Source organism: Scyliorhinus torazame, chromosome 5 (genome assembly GCF_047496885.1).
Source record: "Scyliorhinus torazame isolate Kashiwa2021f chromosome 5, sScyTor2.1, whole genome shotgun sequence".
Lineage (NCBI taxonomy): Eukaryota > Metazoa > Chordata > Chondrichthyes > Carcharhiniformes > Scyliorhinidae > Scyliorhinus > Scyliorhinus torazame.
Genome location: NC_092711.1, coordinates 152,191,247 through 152,199,662, shown reverse-complemented (window position 1 = coordinate 152,199,662; position 8,416 = coordinate 152,191,247). Strand labels below are relative to the sequence as shown.

The window sequence follows — 8,416 nt, the reverse complement described above, 5'->3', positions numbered from 1 at the left end:
TTTTGTAATATTTTACAAACTGAATTGTTATTCTCTGTTTTTATATAATCTTACCTCTTTCCCCACTCACTATTTTAACCTGTTAACTGGTTGTTCAATTGATCTGGCATTTCATCTTGAGGCTCTGGTCCCTCAAATATCCTGTTCCAAATTAATTCTGCAATGTGTTGCTCGGATTTATGTTGGCAATATCTCTTGTTCCGCTTTGTGCCCATTTTCCACCATTTTTTCTGTCGCACATTGTTTAAAAAATGATTTTAAAAATAACAATTCATTAAAAATCTGTCCAACTCATCCGTGAATATATTCAATGACCCCCACACCCCACTGGTCCCTGTGGAAGAGAAATCCAGAGATTAATAACCCTCTGGAAATATATAACATAACTACAGTACAATATTACAGGGCTGGAAATAAAAATAAATGTACTTTATTACAACCATAAATAATATCTCTAATCTGTACCATACAACACGAGACATGTCTCTGTCTGGTATTCATTTACTGGCTCCTTAAATGTCAGCAATCGCCTGGAGAAACCAGCCCATTAATTGTGAACATTTAGGAAATTAGCCAGACAAATAAATGTGTCAAGTTGAGGGAGCAAAGGATGTCAATGTCTTTAAGAGAGAGAGAGAGAGAGACCTGGGCCAAGCTTTGCAGAGTCTGCACCCTCCCTGGATTCACTTCCTTTCCCTTCAGTTGCTGCAAGTGACCAATTGAAGGTCAGAATGAAAAAAGAAATGGAAAGGTGGAGAAAAGAAAATGTTTTACTCACAGATGTTGGAGACAGGAGGAGGTTTCAGTCTGTGTGAATCTCAAATCTCCGTTCACACAAAGCTCGCGCTGATTGGCTGAAGGACAAGAGTCCTTCCGGTCCTAACTCTTCTCATTGGTCAACACCTCACAGGACGGTCAGGGGGTGGGCTTTGCCATGCGCGTGGGCAGCCGCTCCTCTCTCTTGGACATGCGCAGTCTCGACACGGAGGGATAGGAAATCACCGAGCTGTCAGCCGGTTGCCTGGAAACCTTGTCTGGAGGAAGGGGAACAAGGAGTGGCGCGGAGCTGCCGTGTCAGCGCGCCGGGCCTGCGCACTGGAACCCTGGGACGTCACCGCGGATTCCTATGCGTCCGCCGGAAAGTTGTTGACCAATGGGAAGAGGTGGTGAACCGGAAGGACTCTCGTCCTTCATCCAATCAGCACCTCGGTTGTCTGAATGCGGAAGCTGTACAATGAGGAAACCTGGGGCTTCAAACAAACTGAAAACCTCCTGTCTCCAACATCTGTGAGTAAAACACTTTATTTTCTCCCCCTTTCCGTTTATTTTCTCATTCTCACCTTCAATTGGTCACTTGGGAAAGGGAGTGAATCCAGGGAGGGTGCAGACTCTGCAAAGGTTGGCCCAGGTCTCTCTCTCTCTTAAAGACATTGACATCCTTTGTTCCCTCAGTTTGACACATTTATTTGTCTGGCTGAAAAGATGGTCTCTTTCCCAATGTTCACAATTAAAGGGTTGGTTTCTCCAGGAGATGGCTGACATTTAAGGGGACAGTAAATTAATATCAGACCGAGACGTGTCTCGTGTTGTTATATGGTACAAATTAGATATATTATTTATGGTTCTGTATTATTATTTCTAGCCTTGTAATATTGTACTGTAGCTTTATTATATATTTCCAGTTATCTCTTCCCTCAGAGGGTCATTAGACTCTGGATTTCTCTTCCACACGGACCAGTGGGGTGTGGGGGTCATTGAATATATTCACGCATGAGGAGGACAGATTTTTAATAAATTGTTATTTTTTAAATCATTTTTTAACCAATGAGTGCAACAGAAAAAATGGTGGCAAATGGGCACAGAGCGGAACACGAGATATTGCCAACATAAATCCGAGCAACACATTGCAGAATTAATTTGGAACAGGATATTTGAGGGACGAGAGCCTCGAGATGAAATGCCAGATCAATTGAACAACCAGTTAACAGGTTAAAATAATGAGTGGAGAAAGAGGGTAAGATTATATAAAAACAGAGGATAACAATTCAGTTTGTAAAATATTACAAACAGACTTAACAGCATATACAAATTAAAATTAATAACACAACATAGATGACATAGAACTCCTATAGTGCAGAAGGCCATTCACCCCTCAAGTCTGCACTGAGCCTCGGAAAGAACACTTCACTGAAGCCCACTCCCCATCCTATTCTCGTAATGCGGTGCATTGATCATGGTCAAGCCACCTAACCTAGACATCTTGGACACTAAGGGGCAATTTAGTGTGACCAATCCACCTTTGCTGCACATCTTTGGACAGTAGTAGGAAACTGGAGCAACCGGAGGAAACCCACAAAGACACAAGGAGAATGTGTAAACTCCACACAGACAGCCATCCAAGGCTTGAATTGAACCTGGGTCCCAGGCACTGAGGTAGCAGCATTAACCACTGTGCCCTACTCCCGGCTTAAGTTAAATTAAATTCACTCATGGAAAGCTCAGGAGGTGCAAGTCAGTCAAATTGGAGCCTATGTATTTGAGATAGGAATCCCATACTTTACCCAATGCATCAGACTTGGAATGAATTACAGACATTAAAAATTGCATGGAGATACATTCCGTAATCAGCCTATGCCAGTTTTGGATAGAGGGAGACCTGACTGGTCTGCTTCAGTATTGAGCCAGGTAAATGTTGGGTCCATCCTACCCCAATCCCTTATGAACCTAAGACGAGAGGCCAATTGATGAAGCCTGATTTTCAGGAGATCATACCCTCCCATAGCTCCTGGTGATTGTAGCTTAACAGACCTCAGGCGAGGTTTCTTTGTGTTCCAGATAGAGTCATAGATATTTTCAGCATGGAAACAGGCCCTTCGGCCCAGCTTGTCCATGTCACCCAGTTTCTATCACTAAGCTAGTCCCACTTGCCAGGATTTAGCCCATATCCCTCTACCCACTTTGCCCCTGTAACTGTCTAACTGCTTTTTAAAGGACAAAATTGTACCTGCCTCTACCACTGCCTCTGCCAGCCATTCCAGATGCTCACCACCTTCTGTCTGAAGAAATTTCCCCTCTAGTCTCTTTTGTATCTCTTTCCTCTCACCTTAAACCTATGCCCTTTAGTTCTAGACTCCTCTATCTTAGGGAAAAGGTGTTGACTGTATACCTTATCTATACTTCTCATTATTTTATAGACCTCTATAAGATTATACCTAAGCCTCCTACGCTCCAGGGAAAAAAGTCCTAGCCGATCCAGCTTCTCCTTATAGCTCAGACCATCAGGTCCTGGCAGCATTCTCGTAAATCTTTTCTGCACTCTTTCTAGTTTAACAATATCCTTCCTATAATAGGCTGACCAGAATTGTTCCTCATCACCCAGATGAGTTTTCTGCACTAAGGTTATCTCGACTTTCTCCTTAAGAAAGGAGAGGATCTTTTTCCTTCTGATAGGGTGATGGATGCCCCGTACATTCCCTGGGAAAATTTGAAGATCACCTGCCGCCATTAGTTAGACGACAAAGAACAGGAACAGATTTTCACACCACAATCGGGCGTGCACCATTACCCCCTCCTCCAACTCACTTTACACCAGAGGCACCAAAGTCTCCCCAAACTGCGCCTTTCACAGATAAAAGCCCCGTCTGTACCAGAGTAGGATAAAGTCAACAACACATAAACCCTCCCATAATAACAAAAATACAAAAGAATCACCACCACAATAGATCCAAGGGGACATTCCTCAATAAGACTGAGGACCCGGAGGATTAACCCCACGGCCAGACTGTCGTTTCCCTCAGGATACCTTCTCCAAAATGAGGAGAAGAAAAGAAGGGCCAACAAGGGAATGGGGATCGAATGTCCCTCCCACATTTTAGACCCACCCGTGAAGACCTGCATCCACCGCCCACCCTTCGGCAATGGCCCCACTCTGTTCTGCCATGATTAACGCTCGGATAATAGAAGAAAGACGACGGATAATAAGCACACGGCACATCTACCATAATTGAGATAAGATAATACGAGTCCCTGGAACACTCGAGGAGAAGAAGAAGAATTGGCGCTCACAGAATAACAACTCCCTTCAACAGGATAAAAGATAACAAATTCAGACAACAACACCACGATAGGGAAAGCGTACCGATTAGAGCCTGAGTTAGTCCGAGCTGCAAGCCATCCCTCCAAATCCTTGTCCTTTATGGATTTAATGAAGGCCGAGGCAGTAGTCGGATTATTGAAAGACTTGACGGAGTTGCCAGACACAATTTTCAGGATCTCAGGATAAAGCGACATAATTCACTCATTCAGCCTTGAGTTCCCTTCAAACTTCATCGAAGCCTCGATGCTTCGTTTGTGTGGCTGCCGAAAAGTCCTGGAAGCAGGAAATCCTCACTCCCTCATGGAGCCAGGTCCCACCTCACCTGACCCGTCTCCAGGACGCTCTGGTGATCTTTCAAATTGTGGAAGCGAATGATTACAGGCCTGGGATGAAAACTATCCCTCAGCCTCAAAGACAGGATCCAATGCCCTTTCTAATGGGGCAGCACGGTAGCATTGTGGATAGCACAATTGCTTCACAGCTGCAGGGTCCCAGGTTTGATTCCGGCTTGGGTCCCTGTCTGTGCGGAGTCTGCACTTCCTCCCCGTGTGTGCGTGGGTTTTCTCCGGGTGCTCCGGTTTCCTCCCACAATCCAAAGATGTGCAGGTTAGGTGGATTGGCCATGATAAATTGCCCTTAGTGTCCAAAAATTGTCCTTCGCGTTAGGTGGGGTTACTGGGTTATGGGGATAGGGTGGCGGTGTTGACCTTGGGTAGGGTGCTCTTTCCAAGAGCCGGTACAGACTCGATGGGCCGAATGGCCTCCTTCTGCACTGTAAATTCTATGATAATTTGAAACACCCAGGCTGCACATCCAGCTGGAGAAAACGTGGCAGCCGGTCCTCGAAGAACCTAACGGGAACCTTACCATCCACACCTTCTGGCAGGCCGATGACGTGGATATTCTTTCTCTGACCCTTGGTTCTCCCAAGTTCTCCAGGGGTCAACCATATCACTCAGCCAGTTTTCCAAGGATTTAATTCTTGCCTCCACCGAGGAGGCGCCTTGCTCAACATTCAGGATTCTCTCCTCGGAATCGCGATCCTTTCCTTGGTGTTTTACAGCTCAGCCTCATGAGCTCACAGCTATTGAGTCAGCGCACTCAGCCTCTGGTCAATAACACGGAGAATGTCGCTGACATAGATCGGCCAATGATCCCACAGAATAAATGAGCATGCTCGATGGGCTGAATGGCCAATTCCAGCTCCTATTTGTTATGATCTCTGTGACCAGGACAGGAAGCAGTGGGCATGGATATGTCAATCAGCCTGAATCAACACCTTCAGGAGAATTGGGAGGGTGAATATTAGATACAGCAGAGTGAGAATGGAGGGAGAGTGTGTGGGATGGAGATTTACAGCTTTTGGGGAATGAGAGAGGAAAGAATGTTCTCTGGGAATTAGAATTGTCTGTTCTGAATTTCTATCCTGTACTGACAGTGATGTCTTTTGTCAATTGTTTTTACAGGATATTAGAAGAGGAGGAATTACAGACAGAAATCTCAAACATCACGTCTCAATCTGGCTGAGTCTCTCAATTCCTTGGAACTGGATATCACCGGACATTGAATCTAGAAGGAGAAACGTTTGTCTGTTCTGTCGGCTTCAAAAACATCACTGTGACTTGAAAAGCACAGAGACACACTCACCCGAGTGAGAGTGTTCCAGAGCACTGACTATGGAAAGAGTTTTAACCAATTACACAGCCTGAAAAAACCTCACACCATTCACAGCGGGGCGAGACCGTACACGTGTTCTTTGTGTGGACGAGGCTTCAACTTATTGTCAAACCTGGAGAGGCACGAGGAGACCCAAAACATGGAGAAACCGTGGAAATGTGGGGACTGTGGGAAGGGATTCAGGGCCCCACCTCAGCTGGAAGCTCATCGACGCATTCACACTGGGGAGAGGCCATTCACCTACTCTGTGTGTGAGAAGGGATTCACTACTTCATCGAGCCTGCGGACACACCAGCAAGTTCACATTGGGGAGAGGCTGTTCACTTGCTCTCAGTGTGAGAAGGGATTCACTACTTTAAAGAGCCTGCAGAAACATCAGCAACTTCACGCTGGGGCGAGGCCATTCACCTGCTCTCAGTGTGAGAAGAGATTCACTACTTCGTCGAACCTGCAGATACATCATCGAGTTCACACTGGGGAGAGGCCGTTCACCTGCTCTCAGTGTGAGAAGGGATTCACTACTTCATCGAACCTGCGGAAACACCAGCAAATTCACACTGGGGAGAGGCCATTCATCTGCTCTCAGTGTGAGAAGGGATTCACTACTTCATCGAACCTGCAGATACACCAGCGAGTTCACACTGGGGAGAGGCCGTTCACCTGCTCTCAGTGTGAGAAGGGATTCACTCAGTTATCCAACCTCCAGAGACACCAGCGAGTTCACAGAGGAGACGGTGTTAACCTGTTCTTAGTGAGAGAAGGGATTCAGATATCCATACACCCTGCAGGAACACTAGCGAGTTCACACCTGGAGGAAGCCATTCACCTGCTCTGAGCAGGGGAGACATTCAATGATCCGTCCCAACTACAGAGACACTAGCGAGTTAATTCTGGGGAGGGACCATTCATCTGCTCTCAATGTGGGGAGGGGTTTTGTGATTCATCACACCTTTTCTGACTACAACAAGTTCACAATAAATTACAGATGTTGGCTCCGTTGTTATTAGTTCTGCTCTCACTGACATCCAGGGCTGCATTTTGTTCATTCTGATATCTGGTGAATGGTGATGATTGGAGGGTTTCTTTCTGCTGGACTGGTCAGTCTAGCACCTCTGCCTCCGGTGGGCTGATCATTTTTGAGGCTAGTTGCGATTTCCTGGTTCCAACTTTGACGAGGAGCACAGAATGAAAAGGTGTTTGCATGTTGGAAGATATTTCGTTCCCAAAGCAGCCATGTTGCCATTAAGATGGGCTATGGTGGTTACATGCTTCTCTTGTCTAATTTATCTGGATGTTTCTCGCAGAAGGAAACTGTCATGGTATGAGGGGCAAGTTGTCTGGTAGATTGGGAAATTACAATAAACATATCACTGAAAGTGGCCACCCAGGTGGATAAGGTAGCTGAGAAGGCAGACGGTCTTCATTGGTCGGGACATTGAGTATAAAAATTGGCAAGTCATGCTGCAGCTGTACAGAACCTTAGGCCACACGTGGAATATTGCCTACAATTCTGGTCATCACATTAGCAAAAGGATATGTCACCCAAGTCACATCCAAGGCTGGAATCGAACCTGTGTCTGTGGTATTGTGAGCAGCTGTACCACTCTGCCGCTGAACTGTATTGCTTGATTAAAGATGGGTGTACGGGAAAAACTTTATTTCGGAGTGAGTTGTCAGGAATTCTAACTTCCTGCCTATAAGGTTGATGGAAGCTACAATGATTATTGATTTCAAAATGAAATAGCTTGGGAGCATGAAGGAACTAAACCTGCAGGGGAACATGGATATAGAGGTACAATTGTACTGACTAGTTTGCTCAACAGATTCGGTATGGTTTCAAATTAATGAATGGACTCCTTCTGTGCTATAATCACTCTATGACTGGAAAAATATCACAAAACTAGAAATAATAATAAATATATTTTATTACTGAACCATCAATAATATATCTAATCTGTACCATATGACAACAGTAGACATATCTCTTTCTGATAATTTACTGCCCCCTCAATTGTCAGCCATCTCCCGGGGAAACCAGCCCTTTAATTGTGAACATTAGGAAAGCGACCATCCTTTTAGCCAGAAAAATAAATGTATCAAGCTGAGGGAGCAAAGAATGTCAATGCCTTTAAGAGAGAGGGAGAAACCTGGGCCAACTATTCCAGAGTCTGCACCCTCCCTGGATTCAGTTCCTTTCCCTTCAGTTGCTGCAAGTGACCAATTGAAGGTGAGAATGAGAAAATAAATGGAAAGGGGAGAAAATAAAGTGTTTTAATCACAGATGTTGGAGACGGGAGGAAGTTTCAGTCTGTGTGGGGCTAAATCAGTCACAGAAAGCCCGCACTGTGATTGGCTGGATGTCACCTCTTTCTATTGGTCAAAACCTGAGTGGAACGGTCAGAGGTGGGCACTCCACTGCACATGCGCTGTTTCTCCTCCCCCTTGAACATGCGCAGTCCTGGGCCGCCTGCCACATGGCGGATGGAGCGATTTGTGGGAGCAGCGGACGCCATTACTCATCCAGAGCCCAGTCTCCAAAAACTTGGGACCGTGTTCAAAATGGGGCAGGGCGCGGTGACCCCATCCTGATACAAAGTACATCTGGGTGGTCACTGGATTTGATTGTGACACCCCCTTACGGAA

General features: G+C 45.7%; 1 long non-coding RNA gene across 1 annotated transcript; it reads left to right on the top strand.

The window, feature by feature from the left end:
• The first annotated feature begins 967 nt into the window (after positions 1–967).
• Positions 968–6,772, top strand: LOC140420096 (uncharacterized). The gene is made up of 2 exons (XR_011946185.1): positions 968–1,287; positions 5,563–6,772. It is a non-coding gene; the product is annotated as an uncharacterized lncRNA (long non-coding RNA).
• Positions 6,773–8,416: the final 1,644 nt, after the last annotated feature.